The 18253-nt window shown below is 43.3% G+C and overlaps 1 pseudogene; it reads right to left on the bottom strand.

Annotated features, from left to right (window-relative positions):
- Window positions 1-103: 103 nt before the first annotated feature.
- Window positions 104-7660, bottom strand: LOC141827739 (amine oxidase [copper-containing] zeta, peroxisomal-like; annotated as a pseudogene).
- Between the last annotated feature and the right edge of the window lie 10593 nt (window positions 7661-18253).

The raw sequence follows: 18253 nt of genomic DNA, 5'->3' as shown, positions 1-18253 counted from the left end.
AAGAGAAGAAAGATGTTACCACAAAAGATACAGCAATGAGAACCGAACGCCAATTAAGTTCAAAATAATAAACACAGAACAAACCAACACAAAATATTGCAATCAAATCATGTTTCATAGTTTCTGCAAGAAAGTACAGGTCCACTGATTGATCCTTTATTTGTTGCAAAATTTAGGTTAACAATAAACACAAACGAAGCAAACACAATCCAGTCAATATCAGTTCTGAAGAAATTTTGGTAAATCATCTTCGCTTAAAGCTTGGCAAGCAATCCAGTGCTGGATATCAACTTTGGTGATCCACCATCTTTATCCATCTCGCCAACACTCGGCGGCACATCTATTGCTGGGGAGCAGTTGAAGAAGCCATGCGGCTGCAGTGTACAAAAAACAAGTCGAGCATTATTTTAATATTTCATATTTCTTTTCAAGGCACGGCTGGCCAGCCATAAAATATTTTCAAATAAGATTGCCACTTTGGAATTCAGTAAAATATTAAATAATTAGACTCAGGATACGAAGGTTAAGAACTTAAAATCTTTCCTACAGCTTCAGCAAGGCTTCCTAACTACTCTTATATGACAATGATTATGCAGACACAAGCAGCAAGCATATCAAGCTCGACAAAACAGATGAGGAAACTAAAGAAATGAAAATGGACAAAAATTACCATGAGCATGAATCCGATCCTTTCCACAGGCATAACCGGCCAATCTTCCAACCTGGGTATGTGGGTGATGCCAAACACGTACCTACAATCAAGACCACCAATAAGAAATAACTGATGATGAGCATCATGAAGGAAGATAGTTGAAGCCCAGCACAAATGACTCAGAAACACGAGCTTCAAAAGTTTCAGGGAATCAACCAATTAATGACACAAGATAAGTAAAGGCACTAGAAAAGTAGATGAAGTTCATTAATGACTGTTATCCAAGAAACTAACCATAAGACGATGTTGGTTTCCTCAAGGGATCTATTCTTTTTAACCCATGTTGCCAACCCCTCATTTATACGTGGATTTTGATTGGGAAACTCTCCTCCAGGAAACATTTCATCACGATTATAAGGTGTGACCCATAGATTGTGCTTTAAGAAGCCTGCTCTTCTCAAGAATTTTGCTTCTGGACCAGCTAATGGGAGGCAATTCAGCCCAGGCACAAGCTTATAGCCTGTAGGTTGGCCTGTTCGATTTACAGTTCGTGTGTTCCTTACCTGAAAACCATTATAAGTTTTGTCAGTTAAAAATTGTTTATACTAAAATAAAAACGTGATAGGATGGTCAAAAGACAAGAAATATATAACCTAGGAGATACAAAACCACATACATACACAAGAATAGAAAAGGTAGCAATCAGAAATCATCAAATAACAGTTCAATTTGACACCTTAATCTCGACCAAAATACTAGGATTAAAAAAGTGAATCATGAGATTATCAAAAAGGAGACCAGGAAGGGGCAACTAAAATAAGTTTATCCAACAACAACCCAATCTCATCAGGCAACAAAGCTTACAAATATAATGTTGACCTGCATCCAAATAAGATGATACAATACATAATACAAGGATGATATAAACATGTAAAAATATGCTGGGTAAAAAAAACACCAGAATAAAATGAGACACTCGAGAGAAATGAATATGGCACTTACAATCCAGTGGCGTGCAGACAAAGGATCACAATCCCGCATAGCCTCCAATTCTGATTTGAGAAGCTTTTCTTCAGCATAAAAAGCATTGTTATGAACGTTATTTTGACCTGGCTCTTCAACTTTAACATTCACCTCAATCACCTAAAGGAAAAGAAGATAGCACTGCCTTGTTAATTATTAACAAATATGTTTTCCCTTGGGCAAAAATGAAAAAGACATGTCATATGTAGGATGTACAAGGACAACACAAGTTCATCGAATAATATGGTTTCCTTGGGATATGATTTGGCTATAATATGTGCCAAGGAGCCCATCAAACATGGGATCTAACCTCAAAAATTCTAGGCAATGCAGATGAAAATTCAATTTAAAAAAAACATACCTGATTAAATGCTTCAGTAGGTTTACAATCAATAGCCATGTCCATACGAGCAACAAAGAAATGTTGATGAACTGGTGCATACAACCCTGGGGCAATGGTTGTCCCATATTTTCTAGACTGACCAGGTTGCAAGGCACCCAAGCTTAATATTCCAGTCAATTTTACTTCAGCTTCAATTTTACCATCCTGCATTCAGGTGACAGTATTTGGCTAAGGTTTTACAACCAAAATTACCATAAAATTATACACATGAGACAAAACAAAAACTGCCTAAATTAACAAATTAAAACCCGCAGAATCCCAAAAACCTAATTTTTATTGTCATACAAATCTGTCTGCCTCTTTTAATAGACCAGTGCAGTCCTACCTCCCGCTGCACTGCATCTTTATAAGTGCAGAACCTAATTGCTATCCTGCACCAAATTTCAGTCCATTTTTCAATTAGTTTTCCCTGTCGATTCATCCTAAACTGTGTCTAAAACCTGTTATTGCATGAGTCCACCACAAACTACCGTGCAAAGCAAATCACAATTTCTTTCAACATGCATTGGAATGCACTTTTACAAACAGAATCCCAGATGTCATTTAGTACTGCTATAATCTTGAATCAAGCATCTCTCTGGCTATCTCTGTATGAATAGCATAAATCTTGTTTATCTTGTCGGCAAAAAAACCCTTAACTTTCTATCATGTCTTGACTAAATGAACATTTATATAATGCTTTCATATGCGTATACAGTGTTTTCATCTTGATTCTTAATGGAGAAGAAAATTATCAATGAGGCATAGAAGTAACGAATAATAACCACTGTTGAAGATACTAGTGATGATCAACAAATTATACCCATTTCAAGCCTACAAAGCTACCTATGGCTATATTGAAGAACAATTTCAATTTTAACAACGAGGTTGATAGGCATCACAACAATTAAGGAATCTAAGAAGAACTTCAACAAATTTCCAGTAGAAAAACTTAGTCTGTACAAACAAAAATGTGCTAGAATATAGAATAAACCATAAAATCACATATGCAATATTTCCTTACAGAACTTACCTGATAGAAGTGCCAGAAAAAGCCATATTCATAGTTAGCAAGAGTACATATGAAAGAAATAGTTAACCTCCTCGATCGCCTAACTTCCGCTAAACCTGTTCGCCAATCCTGATGTTTCCATAAGATTCCATGGTCCTCCTCATGCAAACAGACACAATTTTCGATGGTCTCCACACCGCCAGTATAGTTAGTAAAATGAGCATCAAAATATTTGATGTAACCCAGGCAGTCACAACCCTAGATCATCAACAGTTGTTGGATAATCAATAGATAAGGAAAACAAAGAAAAGATGATAACTAATAATGCAAAACCAAACATTTCATAATAGAAAATCATACCCTTTTAAGAGAGTGAGCATTTTTCCCAAGACCATCTTCACCAGCATCAAATGCATTCTTGCGGTAATGTGGTTCATTCGGATCTCCATATGGAACTACCATCTCAACAAAACTCAATCTATGTGCGACAGGTCTCCTACCACGACTGCCATCAATGTATGCTAAAGAGTGTATTACTAAGCCCTCCCTTGGGGTGAAACCAATCCGGAAGCTCCACTGTTAAGCAGAAATGCAAGAATTTTTGCATTTGATAGATTTCATAAGGAAATAAGTATCAAGGGGTAACAAAACTAAAGAAGTTATGAAAGGGCTAAAAAAACCTTTTGCCATTCCACAAAATAACCATTTGTGCGGAAGCTTGGGCCCTCAGGCTGAATAATTTGCAGAGGTTTCACATCACTTCTGTCAACACCGCCACGAGTTTCTCCAGCTGTATAGTTTCTCAATGGATCTGCTGGAGGCAGAGGGACCAGTTTTCTATCTTCAAACTCAATTATCACATTGTTTTGTATGTCAACAAGAATATGAATGCCTTCAACAGGACGTGCATAACCATTCTCCATGGGACAATCACTCTCAGTTCGGCAAAAAATTAGTGGTTTTGCAAGTCTACGGCTAGGAGCATCAGCATCACTATGATAACCAACACACCTGGAGAATGTGAATGTCATATAAAGAACTCCTTAGGTATAAAAGAACAGTTATATTAGCATGCCACAAAAAGTAAAGAAGTTCAATTAGTACAACTTACCATGCATCAACCATTACAAGATCCATATCATCTACTCCTCTCTTTCTCATAGCCTCAATGAATGGAGGATAGCTCTTAACAGCAGCTTCAAACTCCGCATATTCTATAGCATCCTGTAGTTAAGAAGTAAAAGCAATGACTAAAATATATTATGTTCACAAGTCAAAACCAATGATGATGAATAAACTCATTGACAAGACTAGTGTAAGTGGAAGATCCAAGAAGATTAGAAATGCAAATAAGGCTTACCAAACAATATCATAGAGGTTGAGAAATGTGAAAAACTGCAGATTTAATTAGCTTAATACGACGCATCTAAGCATAAAAGAGGCATCATAGCCAACTTTTGTTTACAGAAATCAAACGTAGAAGCTCTTATGGATGCTTTAGCAGGTTAAGAGAATAACATAAAATTAAAAAAAAAAAATACTTACACAAACTACTGAAGGAACTGAGCTAATAACTTGAATAAATACAAGCACCAAGAAGTTTGCAATAATGCGATGGTTGATACCACTTCTCTTTCTCAAAAGGAAAAAATAATAATAATTGGAGGCAAATTTGGAAAACAATCGAATGTGGATGCTAAATTGGAACAAAGATTCTGTTCAGTGCAAAACCAAGGAGGCCTTCCACTTATTTATTTCTATAACTTCTACATAAGCACATACCATGGGAGGTTGTACATCAGGAACAACTTCAGACGAGATGACTCTTCCTCTATGATGGCCACCACGAGTAGCAGCATGTACTTCAGATAGTTCGACAACCCAGATGCTGGTTTCATTTGACTTTTTGTTATAGACAATAAGCCGAGCCCTCTTAGGAGGAAGCTTGCTTGGGATGACAGGAGCACCTTTTGTTCTGGGAAGCAGAGATGGTTGGAAAGGAGGGAAAAAAGTAGGCATCAGCTAATGCCACAATACTTTTCTCAGGCTCCAACAGAACGACTTCAACAAACCTCATACCATCCCTGACCTGCAATGAAATAATGTTAAGTAGCTTGAAAGAATTAAATTTTATCAAATAAAGGGAAAAAGTTACAGCAAAAGTCTGATAAGCACCAACAGGGTACAGTATCAAACCTCAGGGGTTGCACCGGCAGCCCTAACAGTTGCTACTGCAACAGAGATTTCAGCAGCAGATAATGGATCGAGAGGGTGGCTTGACTGAGACCTCATCATCATGGGTGTCCCTTGTGTGAAATATCAGACATCAGAAATCAATCAAAGCAATATACCAATGATACTAATACAGTCTCCTTTACCAACAGTCCAGGCAAAATGAAATTGATATAACAAAGGACAAAGAAGATCCCTAGTGTATCATGATTCATGATGTTTGATGGGGATTCACTATCGAAGTAGACCACCAAGCAGCAAAACTAAAATTAACTGAATTGTGGATTTTAAACTGGTAATTGTTTCTAACTTTTTGTTTTGGTTCTTAAATATTCCATATTTGTATGTAGGCCCAAATGAGTTGAAGATTTTTTTTTTTAAAAAAAAGGGATTAGTGGCTCCATGTTGAATTTATCTAAAAGATTGTGCAAAGCAAAAGGATATCATTTTGGTAGTAAAATGGAATCCTGTAAATAGGATTCTTTTTCATTATAAGTGTGGATGATTATTTTTGTTGGGGAGCCCCTCTTCTTCTACGACGTTGGTGTGAGGTCGCCATATCCAGCAAGAGGCCACTAGTGTTTTTTCTGTTATCCATGGCAAGTGTAAAGCTCATATTTATGTTGCTTATACCTTCCTATTTCTTCCTCCTTCCTGTCTTCTCCTATTATCTGACTGTGTATGTGGAAGTCAACACCGAGTGGATCTGGTTATCCAATTATTTTCCAAACCTCCTCCTCAACATATCTGCTCAAATTTGACAAAGTTTGGAGCTCCCACACTTATCTTTGGTTGACTTCCTGGTTTCTAGCAAGACAAGGACACTTACATCAGTATTCCTATTTGTAGCGCAGACCTGATTGTGGGCTTGAGGCAGACAAGAAACACACTGATTTGGTGGACTCAGGACATTTTGAAGAATAGAAGTCCATATGCTGCTTCAGTTCAAGAGCATGGATCTCACAAGACAAGTGCCGGAATTTGTACACTTGAACTGCCCATTCAAGAGCATGGATCTCACAAGACAAGTGCCGGAATTTGTACACTTGAACTAAATTATAACCCATTGAAGCATCACAAGGTTTGTCAGATAAAGGTACTTGATTCTGAAGTTGGTTTGAAGCGTGATTGAAATATGGCATTCAATAAGCTTATTAAGTTCATATCGTCGAGTAGTGTATCTCCGCTTTGGAACAAATTGCTGCTGAGATTTGATCAATACTGTGGAACTGGGTAAATCAACAATCAATTGGTTGGAATCACCAATGTGTCAAAACAATGAATTGATCAATTTCATATCATCATTTAAATGCTCTGGTAAATTTTCTTGTTAGATCATTGTTCAGTTCTACATCAATATGCCTAGCTGGAAAGCTGAATCATTTCTAGCAAAAGTACAGGTGAATTTCACAATTGCAATACCAGTAGCAGGGGAAAAAAAAGGTGTCAGGCAATCATTAAGTTCCTTTGCAAAATCTATATCAAGGGGAATGTGTAATGATTATTTCACCAACATACCTATACAAACATCCCTAAAATACTTTGACAAAACATTACTTTTAAGTAACACGTTCCACAATACCATTTGCAATAAAATAAATTTTCTTCAGGCATTACATTGTTATTATGGTTAAAGCATGATTACTAGCATTGTGAATTCCAAAATATCATATATATTTTTCACCTTCATTGTGAATTTACGATGCCTTGGTAAACATTACATCTTAATCAAACACAGCAAAGATCAGGTTTTAAACTTTTCCGCACGTGCCTTTTCTTCTATCTTACCCATATTAAAGTATTTATCATCTGTACTCTAGAATTCCTAAATTCCGATGAGTAACATGCAATAAATCGATAGTATTGACAACCCCGACAAGATAAGATCCAATAATACCAAACGATACAAAGATCACATATAAACAATACTACAACAGAAAGTGAAAGCAAAAGGATGAAGAATCGATACCCTTAGCAGAAGCCTTAGCAGAAGACGGATCCTGAATATCCTCGACCGGGTCGATAAGCGAGGTCATGGCCGTCGTAGCCCCCACTGCTACTGCAGCTGATCTCTTGGCTCCATCCTCCGCGATCCAGCCCCCCTTGGAGGCAGCGGCCGCAGCGCCGGGTTCGATAGGGAGGAGACGCGGGGAGCAACAACGCGCCGCTTTTTCCTCAGTTGTGGCCATTGCAAGGGATTTGCAAGCTCACCGAATCCGCCGTAATAACCCTCACCGCCGATGCCACGATCTGACATGCAGCAACCCTGCTCCTTCCGCTGTTCCGTTCCTTCCTCCGTTTCCCCTGGCCGTCGGCGTATAACACACGGGAAAAGGGGGAGAAGGGGATCGATTGGGTGCCTTCGCGGCCGGTGCCGATCGCTGCGCTTTTCACGTGGATTTATAGACTGCGAGAGGGCGCTATTTCGAGATGGGACAGGTGTCGGTGACCGCCGGTGACTTCAACGTGAGCGATAACTGACTGATAAGTGGAAATACCGATCCAGTCTCTAACGCAATTGGTCCAGTCGGTTCCATTGTAAAGCGGTGCAAAGAGTCAATAATTTATTAAAAAAACATTTATAATTAAATAATTTTAAAAATATTGTATTCGTTAGTGACTTAAAAAATAAAAATATTTTTACCTTTAATTATTTTACTTTCTCGAAACGTCTAAGCATTTTTAAGTTTTAAAACATTTAAAAGAATCATAATTTATTTATCAAAATACCATAAAATAATGTACGGCGGTGAAGCACTTATCTCTAATTACTCCGAAGGTGGGAACGGAAAGGACAAAAGAATTATGGGAAAAAAAAATCTTGGAGAAAGATAAGGGAAAGGATTACGAAAAAAAATTCGAGGAAAAAAAATATGGAGGATGAAGGATGAATCAGCTCTTAGCCACCGTTAGAGAGCTGTCAAACGGATCGGATCGACTTATAACAGGATAGATTAATCTATCAAAAACGAAAGTTACTTTTCCCTCTTCCGATCGATAGCACCCTTGCCATATCCTTTCTCTCTCCCTTTCAAATGACATTTCAATCATCTTTTTTTTTTAATTTATTTTTTATTTTTTAATTTTTATTTAATTTTATTTTTTAAATTAATTTTATTTAAAAATAGTTCTTATCAACTTTTCGTCTATTTTTCGTCTGTGTTCATCCGATTAAGTATTGATAAAAAATAATAAATAAAATTGATTAAATAAATAAAATTAAATAAAAATTAAATAAAATTTAAAAAATAATAAATAAAATTGATTAAAGAAATAAAACTAAATAAAAATTAAAGAAAATTAAAATATATATATAAGTATTAATGAAAAAATAATAAACAAAATTAATTTAAAAAATAAAATTAAATAAAAATTAATTAAAATTAATATATATATATAAGTAAAATAAAAGGAAAAAAAAGGTAAAAATATCATTTGAATGGGAGAGAGAGAGGAGGGGAAGGGGGTGCGGTGTCAGGAGGTGGGAAAATCAATTTACATCAAAAACTCATTGTATAGAGGGGATAGGAGGTGTGTTCTCCAAACTAATATAATTTAAAATGGATTGCATATTAGGTGAGCCAACCTATAAACCTATCAAAAAAATAAAAAAATTAAAAATTTTAATTTTGAATTACCGTTTAAATTGGTCAAGTTGAAATTTTTAATCTTGAATTGCGATTTAAACGGATCAAGTTCATTGAGTTTTCTATTTCAATTTTAAATTTTGAAGGAAAAAATAAATTTTCTCATCTTATGAGTCAATCCAAACTCGTCGTGGACCAATCCAAGTCCGTCACAGGTCAACTCATGTGGATCATAAATCTAAGTAGATCGATCCATCTGAATCTATCTTAAAATATATTGATAAAATTTCAATTTAATCAACCTAAAATATTTGACAGAATGGATCAACTTGACGGTTCAATCCAATTTGACAATTATAATCATTTGCGGCCGCATGTGGGCCCACACGAGGCCGCCTTATTAAAAAAATGAACCGCACGCTCAATTTATTAACTAAATAAGAAAAAAATATATAATTCATCCAAATACATAGAAAAAAATTCTACGATTATAATTTTTCTTCAATTTTTATATTTAAATCCTTCCAAATAAATAAAGGCTTAGAGGAGGATAAGTTCGAAATACATTATAAAAAATATACACTATTTGCAAAGTTTGCATGACGACAAGCGATGACACGCAGACCAATTTAATTTAAAATAAGCGTGCAAGCTTATCTCGCAATCCTTGTCTCAACGCAATTAATTATCCTCCTGTCACACACGTTACAGCTAATAGCTCAACCCGATCGGTTGGGCCCACATCCTTGATCCTTCTCTTCCCAAAATATGCCAAACAAATTAATATCAAAGCCGAAAACGGTCACAATATCGGAGTGGCTACAATAATGCCAAAAAATAATGCCTAATAAACAATTAGGCAGGCATGAACATTGCGTATCCATCCGACAAGGTTCCACGCTGTGGATATAAGATATTGATGAATGGATTAAATTAAATTAAATTAAATAGGCAGGATGGGATTAAGCTGATAATTATGAACAGCTAAATTATTAATTAAACAAAAATTATGGTTGTAAATTAATTAAGGGCCTTCACGTGATTAATTGCCAAAAGAAGACCTTTAGTTATCCAAACGTATTTCGTCTTCTTTCTTTCTTTCTTTTGCTCTCGGTCGCCATTATTTCTAGCTCTGTCTGATCTGGTGATCTGCTGAATGGGGAAGAAGATGAAGATCTCCTTGTCGATGAAACCGTTGACCAAAGAAGATGTCTCTTACGTTATTCTTGCAGGTGTACTCGTAAATATATATCGTCTCAGTGATGATCTTCGACGAACTAAGGAGGCATCGTCGGCGGATCGATACTAGTGCTGTCAATGAGATGGGGGGCGGGGGCAGGGACAGAAGGCGCCTGAGGGTCGAAGTCTCAGGTACGAGTTCGATCCATGATGGCTCTGCGATTGCCATGGAAATCAGTCGTCGATATCGCTGGTCTCAAGCTTCCTGTTTCTTACTGTCTTGGCTTCTTCCGGTCTCAGATAAATGTCTCATGTCTGGATATGTTTATCCTCTGTGATCAATAACTGCAAATGGACCTTTCCTTGGGATTGGGAGGGGCCTATTAATTAGCATTCATTATTAAACAAATTTTTTAGTGTGGATATATAATTTTCATGTCTGTAAAATTTAAATGTAGCTGATAATTAATATGTAGGTCACCATTGATTTTGAGCTGATCCTACTTGTCGAGCTAAATCGAGCTGGTGAGCTAGTTTGACTCGTCGAGTTAAGCTGGCTTAACTGGTCCGACCTATTAAACTGATCTGATCTGTTCTGATTTGTCAAGCTGAGGCGAGCTATAGAATTGGTTCGATCTAAATAATTATATGTTCCGGCTCGTTACCGACGACAGCAGAATCACCGGACAGGGGGGTGGCCGCGTCGCCCAATCCCGAGACCGCGGAGGAGAAAGGACCTGCAGGGGGGCACTGGAAACACGGATTAGCTGGGCGCCGGGGGATCCCGGCGTGGCCACTCCGACGCTCAAGTCAGATCAACAGAAAAGTAGAAATGTACCCCTCGGATTCAAGATGGGTTTGATGTCGTACCTGTGCGGTTTATATAGAGCAAGAGGAGGGGGCGATATCTTCGGATCTAGCTGTTTGGGATTGGAGGAGATGGCGGACTGACAGGGTCCGCTGTGTGAAAAGTTCTTCAGATCCGGCGGTCCTCCCCTACCTCTTATCTTCTTTGAAGGGTTGCGATTGGCTGGAGTGCCTCTTGTGGATAGATGTTGCGAAGGAGCTTGGTTCTCTCAGCTTTGGTGTTATCCCCTTGTTGGGTGTGGCCAACCTGCGGAGGTGAAATGTACTGCTGTGAGGCGCTCCTAGCTGGTATTCCTAGCGGTGTAGGTAGGCGGGTCCCTTTTGGCCTTCTTATGTGGGTTGTAGTGGAGAAGACCAATAGGAGACCTCTCTTCTAGGTAGGGCCGGGCGCCTACAGTTGGGCGCTGGCCCCTGGCACCTGTCGGCCTCCGGTGTAGGTCGGCTTATGATGCGGCGACCTGGTGATGAGGTCGGCTTATGGTGCGGCGACCTGGTGACGAGGTCGGCTTATGTTGCGGCGACCTACTTAGGAGGTTGTCCTTTGGTTGTGGTTTTACTTCCTTGTGAGGTATCAGGTGGGTCTGCAGGAATTGGTCTGGTGTGTTGGTCCTGCCTTTGCCCTAACTGGGAGGTGGGTTGGGGGCTAGTATGCCTTGGTTCTGTGCGATGTCTTCGGTGCAGATGTTCGTTACTTTAGCGGGGTTGGTTGTGTGGCATGTGTGGGGTGCTGTTCCTGGCTGCGGGGCTAAGGTGTCCGTATTCCGCTCTCTGGGATAAGTGTGTGCCTGAGATTCGGGCCACGTGTCTTCTGGGGGCCCCCCTTATCCTACCTGTTTTGTCCACGTCGTTCCATCCGGATCACAAGCCTCCCGACCTAGTTTAGTCGAAGGAGACGTAGTGCGACTGACTGAACTTAAGTCTTGTTTGCGGCGACCTTCAGTCGTCTGATTTATTGGGGTTTTTTTTTTTTTTTTTTTTTTTTTTTTTCGACCGCTTGGATTGTTTTGATTTCCTGTATTTATTAACGGTCCAGATGGTTCGACCGTTCGACTTAACTTCCCTCGCCCCGTCACCTTTCTCTCTGGCTTCCGCGAACCCTAGCGCCCGTGCGTTCCTGCCTTTCCTCCGATCTTGTTCGCGTCCTTCTAGCTCCTCGGCTCTTTTCCCCTTCGGTCATGTCTGCTCCTCCTAGTAAGTCTCTCCTCTGAGTTAGGTTTTGCTTTGCTGTTTTCTGGTTCCGGGTCCTGGGGCGTCGTTTTTCTTTCCTTCTTTCCTTGTTAATCCTTCGGTTCTTTCCCTTTCTTTGTTCGTTTCTCTGTGTTTGGTTTACTGTCTTTCTCGTACTCTCAATGGGAAGCTCAATCCCTTGGTGCGAGTCCGTCACTTCTTTGCTGCACCCTGATGATGCTGTGGTGCTCCGGGATCGCTATGGCATTCCTCGCGATCATCTAATCAGGATACCCACTTCCCTTCAGCGCCCGCATGAGCCTCCTGCCGGCTATGTGACCTTCTTCCAGGGCCAGCTAGAGGCTGGCTTGCGTTTCCCTATTCCTCCTTTTTTCCATGACCTGGCCCGCTTCTTCAACATTTCCTTGTCCCAACTTGCTCCCAACTCCTACCGCTTACTGTGCGGTGCCCTTATTGTCTTCCACGTCTACAAGATACCCGTTACTCCCCCTTTTCTCTACCAGTTCCTTCATCCCAAGAAGAGTGAGCCCGGTGTGGTGTATTTCGCTGCCAGGTCCGGAGTTAAGTTCTTGTCTGGTTGCTCTGAGTCTCAGAAGGGGTGGCGTCATAAGTTTTTCTACGTTAAGCCCCCAATCCCTTACATTTGGTCTACTGCCTGGGAAGCTGCTTTGCCTCCCCCTCCTCCTTTGGGTTCTCATCCGTCCACTTCACGGGTTAGGGAGACGTTATCTCCCCTATTGCTTGATGCCAACAAGCTGGTATCTAATGAGGCCCTTCTATATCGCGCGGGCCTTAGCCCTACTTGCCTTCCTTTGACCTCCTCCTTATGTAAGTTGCCTGTGTTTGCTATAGCTTCTTTCTTAGGCTAACTAATTCTCTTCCTTTGTTTCTTGGTTACAGACGAGCTTCTGGTGGATGCTTCCGTACGGAAGGCTTTGCGGTGGGACCTATCCGATACTGATGGCTGGTGGGTTTCTACGGAGATGGAAGGGGCTTCGACTGCTACTCCTGGTGCTGATGTTCCCCTCGCGCCAGGTGGGCCTGTGGGCTTAGAAGCGGGGCTTGTAGAGCCGCAGAGTCCTGTGGTTGCTGAGGAGCCTACGAGTTCCGTTATGGTGGCTAGGTGGGATGGGGCATCGTCCTCCACTTTTCCAGAGAGTTCCGGACAGTTCTATGCCTCTTTTGGCCTCGAGGAGGAAGGGCTTGCTTCCCCTTCTCCGGCGGATCAGGTGTCCGAGGCTTCGGTGCCCCAGGAGTCGGTTCCCGTGGTGGTCCGGGAGACCAGAGCTAGGAAGAGGATCCGGGAGGAAATGAGCAAGCGTCTGGCCACTCCTGGGGCTTCTGAGCCCATCCTGATTGACATTCCTGAGGTCGAGGTCTGGGCAGGTCTCCCTTCCTGAGGGGGAGCCTTCGACGGCCGATGTTCCTGCGAAACTCTTGTCCCCCTCTTCCTCTGCCCAGCCGTGTCCTGAGAAGAGAAAGGCATCCTCGTCCCTGGCCGGTGCTTCCCAGAAGAAGAATAAGAAGTCTAAGGTTATCCGTCCTCCCCGTTCTCCTTTGGCCATTCATGTGGAGGGATCTTCTGAAGGGGACTTCCAGAGGTATGCTAGGGAGGTGTTGCCTACTCTCGACAACGACTCCATTTTTATCCATATGCATGGTAATCTAGGCAAGGTATGGAATTTTGACTTAGGGTTGTTGTTTTCTCCTGTCTGGTTGATCTGAGTTTTCCCTTTTTTGTCCAGGTGGTAAAGCAGTGTGAGGAGCTCCATCGTAGAGTGCCTCTCCTTAGCTTGGACAAGTCACGTCTTGAGGCTCAGGTGGCCGAGCTGCAAAAGCAGCTGGAGGTGTTGGCTGGGTCGGCCGCATCTCGTGCGGGAGCTGAGCTTCAACAAGAGGTTGATCGCTTAAAGTTGGACGCTGAGCTCCGGACCTCCAGGCTTCAAGAGTTGGAGCAGGAGTTAGAAGAAAGTAGAGCTGCCACTCACAAAGCCCAGTTTGCGTTAGGGAAAGCTCGGCAGGACCTCGACCTCTGGGGGAGGACCAGATTAAGGCTGGAGGCCGACCTTGCTTTGGCTTATCAGCAAAAAGGGGCGCTCCACCAGGACCTGGAACAGGCCACCGCTCGGGTGCAAGAGCTGGAGTCCCACCTGAACGAAGAGAAAGAACATAGGGAGCGGGCGCTTGATGAGAGGGATAAGGCCCTATCTGAGGTGGAAGCTCTTCGGCAACAAGTGTCCGATCTTCAGAAGCAAGGGGAAGAACAGAAGGCAGCCTTTTTGACCTCTCCTGAGTTCCAGGCAATGCTGGGGAAAAAGACTGGTACTATGCTTCTGCACGGATTCCAGGGTGCTGTAAAACAATTCATCCAGTCGGGTGTGTTACCCAGGGATGTTAATCTGGGCTTCCTGAATCCTGAGAAGGTCTGGGGGGAGCTTCCTGCTTCTGCGAAGCCAAGTCTTTAATCTTTCTCCCTTTCTTGTTTGGTGTTATGACAGATACTCTACCTGTTTTGAGGTCTTCCTTTATGGGAAGTTAACTTTGGTGCGCTATTTGTTCTTTTGGGTGATCGTTTTACTTTTGAACCTCTGATTGTCTTTGATTGTTGGCACAGATTGGTGTGTAAGATGTGCTTGTGTTAGGCTTACTATGTTACGGGTGTAAGATCTGTTGTGCGTCTTTCCTTGGGTCGAGGTCTCGTTTCGTGAGATCCGACCTGCGTACCGACCTGCGTGTGTTTCGGGGGGACTTGTGGCGAACTCGAATTTTACCTTGCCCGCCGGTTGCATTTCCTTCCTGACGTGTCCGCGAGGGGTTTTGTTTTTGGGTTTATTATTTTATTTCCCTCGTCTTTTCTTGTGGGGCCAGGCTTTTCCTGACCCGTTGATTCATCTTTCTAGGATTAACGGTAGCGATGCTCAGTTGGTGTGATCACTCAACTGCCTTCTTTGATTGGTGGACGTTTCAAGGGTCGCGATTTGCCGACCGTTTTGCCTTAAACCTCCCTTCTTTTTCTCTCCCCGCTTTCGCCGAACCCTAACTGCCCAGTCTTCGCTGTTTTCTTCCATCGTTCTCGCCTTCGTGGTTCCCTTCGCTGCTTCCTCTTCCACCACCTCTGCACGTCGCCGTAAGTTACTGTTCCCTTCTTCGAGTGGTCTTCCTTGGTTTTCGGCGGCTCTTTTCTTTTGTTCGTTCTACTCGATTTCTAGGGCGCGGGTGCCCTTCATTGTTGCAGTGGTTTCTGCTTCGTCTCGCACCCCTTGTTTCTCTTCGTCGAGCTCGAGCCCTGTGCTTTTTCTTTTCTCCTTCCTTTTTTCCTTGCTACTCTTCTCCTTGGTCTAGGTTTCGTCCGTGTTTTCCCTCTGGGGAGTCTATTCTGATGTCTGACTCACTTCCTTGGTTTGCCCGGTGTAAACCTACTAGGTTTACTATAGATGACGAGGTTCTGATTAGAGCCCACTATGGTATCCCAAGTGACCATGAGATTCTGATTCCTACCCCTGCCCAGAGACCTGATCGGCCTCCTCCTGGTTATGTGACTTTTTTCCGAGGTCAAATGGAAGGGGGTCTTCGTTTCCCTCTTCCTCCCTTTCTTCAATCCCTGTCTTCGTACTTCCAACTCTCCCTCTCTCAGCTTCCTCCTAACTCCTTCATGCTCTCCTGCTGTGCTTCTATTATTTTTCAGATTTATCAGATTCCGGTCGATCCCACTACTTTCCACTACTTTTTCTGGGTGAAGAAAGGGAATCGGGGAGAGATATATCTTGCTGCCCGACCCGGCTTTCACCTTTTGGACAAGTATCCTTCTTCTTGGAAAAATTGGAAAGACAAGTATTTTTTCCTCAGACCGCCTGCTCCTTATACCTGGCCCACCTTTTGGCGGTCTGCTCCTCTCCCATCACCAAGCCTTGGCCAATATATGCAAAGCCCTGCTTACCGGTCGGCTTCAGAGACCCTTACCGGCCTCTGTTTCAATGCGAAGTCCCTTATATCCAACGAGGCCCTGTTATATAAAGCTGGCCTCAGCCCCAACGACGTCTCTTTGGAGGCTCCCCTGAGTAGGTCTTCCGTAGTTTGCTTCTGGGGTTTCGTTATACTCACTAACCTTTTCATGCTTGTGGTTTTTAGGGGATATCTTGATGGAAGCCGCCCTGTTGAAGGCGCTGAAATGGGATCTCACTACCACGGATGAGTGGTGGGTGCCGGATGAAGCTGCTGGGTCTTCCACGGCTACTCCTAATGATGGCAGTTCGGCCCCTGTTGGGTCAGAGGAGGTACTGGCTATCGGCTATGAGGAGCAACCGGCTCCTCCCATTGTCGGCACTGAGGTGGGGGGAGCTTTGCTTTCTTTTCCTACCTTCGTGGAGCCAGTTGGGAGAGCACCTGCAGTTGTGCCGGTGGTCTTGGATTCTTCTGTCGAGGCTGGGCCTTCTGCTGCAATGCCGGAGGTCGCGGGCACTCCCCTTAGCGAGGTTGTGGTGGCTCTCCTTCCGGGGAGTGATGGAGGAGAGGCTTCTCTGTGTGCCCCTGTGGGAGAACCGGAGGTTTCACTGGTCCCCATTCCTGACTCCGGTTCTTCTGAAGACCAGTTACCTCTCGCTCAGTTGTTGCCTTTGGCTGTTTCTTCCCTGCAGCCCTCCCCTGCCGAGCTCCGTACCAAGCATCGCCAAGACAGGGGGAAATCGCCAGTTTTCTCCTCTGAGGTTGCTCCGACCTCAGAGGCTCTGAGGGGGAGAAAAAGGTCCCGAGATTCTCGCCCCTCTGGCGCCCCTGCTACTTCTTCCTCGGGTCCTGAGGAGGGAGTTCTCTGCCCGGAAGGGGAGAATCCTCCCTATGGGTTGACCTTCGCACGTATGTCCAATGACGTGCTGCGCCGGCAGATACTAGACTTTGCTGCTAGGGTATGTTTTGTTTGATATGTTTGCTTTCATTCTTGGTATAAGGATGACCAGCTTTTGTATTTTTATCAGACTCTAATGAGCTGTCAAGAGCTGGATCGTCGGGTACCTCGGTTGGAGTTAGCCAACCATCAGCTTCACCTCCAGGTATCCGACCTTCAAGCTCAACTGCGGGAGTCCCCCTTGGAGGCCGAGCTGGCCCGTGCCAAGGCGCAGGCAGAGGCTGCTGCTGCGGAAGCTGAGCGAGCCCAGGCCGACCTGTTGCGGGTTTCCTCGGAGCTAGCTAGATTTGATCACGAGGCTGAGCTTCGCGCTTCCCGCTTCCATCACCTTGAGCAGGAGAAGTTAGCCCTGCAAACTTCCTTGAGGACCTGTCAAGGGGACCTAGCCCAGGTACGGCAAGAGGTCCAGGACCTGCAGGAGGGGAGGCAGAAATTGGAGGAGGGTCTATCCGCTCAACTGGTTCAACAAGAAGGGCTTCGCAAAGAGCTCTCGGATGGCGTTCAGGAGAGGGACACCCTCCAATCGACTGTGCGGGAGCTAGAGCAAGTGGTTGCTGGTCTGCGTGAGGAGGTCTCCCAGCTGAAGGCTGACGAAGAATCCAAGTGGCAGGAGAGGTTGGCCGTTTATTTGGAATCCCCGGAGTTCCTTGCGCTGCTGGGTACTAAGGCAGGAGGCATGCTAATGCATGGATTCAACGGAGCCGTCAAGCAGTTCCTCCAGTCCGGGGTGATACCTAAGGGCTCCGATTTGAAATTCCTTGCTCCTCATAAGGTCTGGGAGGACTTGCCTGATTCTGACAAGCCCGGGCGTTAGCCTGCTTCTTCTAGCATTTGTTCTATAAGATTATTTTGTCGGGGTTGTTATGGGACTAGGGTATTATGTGCTACTGGTTTTTGGGGGGAATGGTTTGATGTGGATGTTTTAGTTTTACTTAGCCTTTCCGGTTTGGTCTGGATATGGTCTCGTTTGTTGAATAGGCGTGAGCCGGATTTGTGTTATTTCGATTATTTTTCGTGTGGGCCTGAGCTACTGGTTGGATCGGGTCTCGACCGTTTTCTGATCTGGCTCGTCGCTCTTCCTCTAACTGCTGAGGAGTGGTTTTCCTGATGAATTTGTCAAGATATATGCGCCGATGTTTTGGGCGAGGTTCTCCTGTATTGGCGATAAACTTATATGGGCGGAATGTTTCTTGTGGAAGTTTGAATATTTCCTGATAGGGTTGCCGTCCCC

Source organism: Curcuma longa, chromosome 4 (genome assembly GCF_044706935.1).
Source record: "Curcuma longa cultivar G26 ecotype Majalengka, Jawa Barat chromosome 4, ITB_CL_G26_1.1, whole genome shotgun sequence".
Classification (NCBI taxonomy): Eukaryota; Viridiplantae; Streptophyta; class Magnoliopsida; order Zingiberales; family Zingiberaceae; genus Curcuma; species Curcuma longa.
Note: the sequence above shows the minus strand (reverse complement) of the source record. Positions and strands in the feature narration are given on the sequence as shown.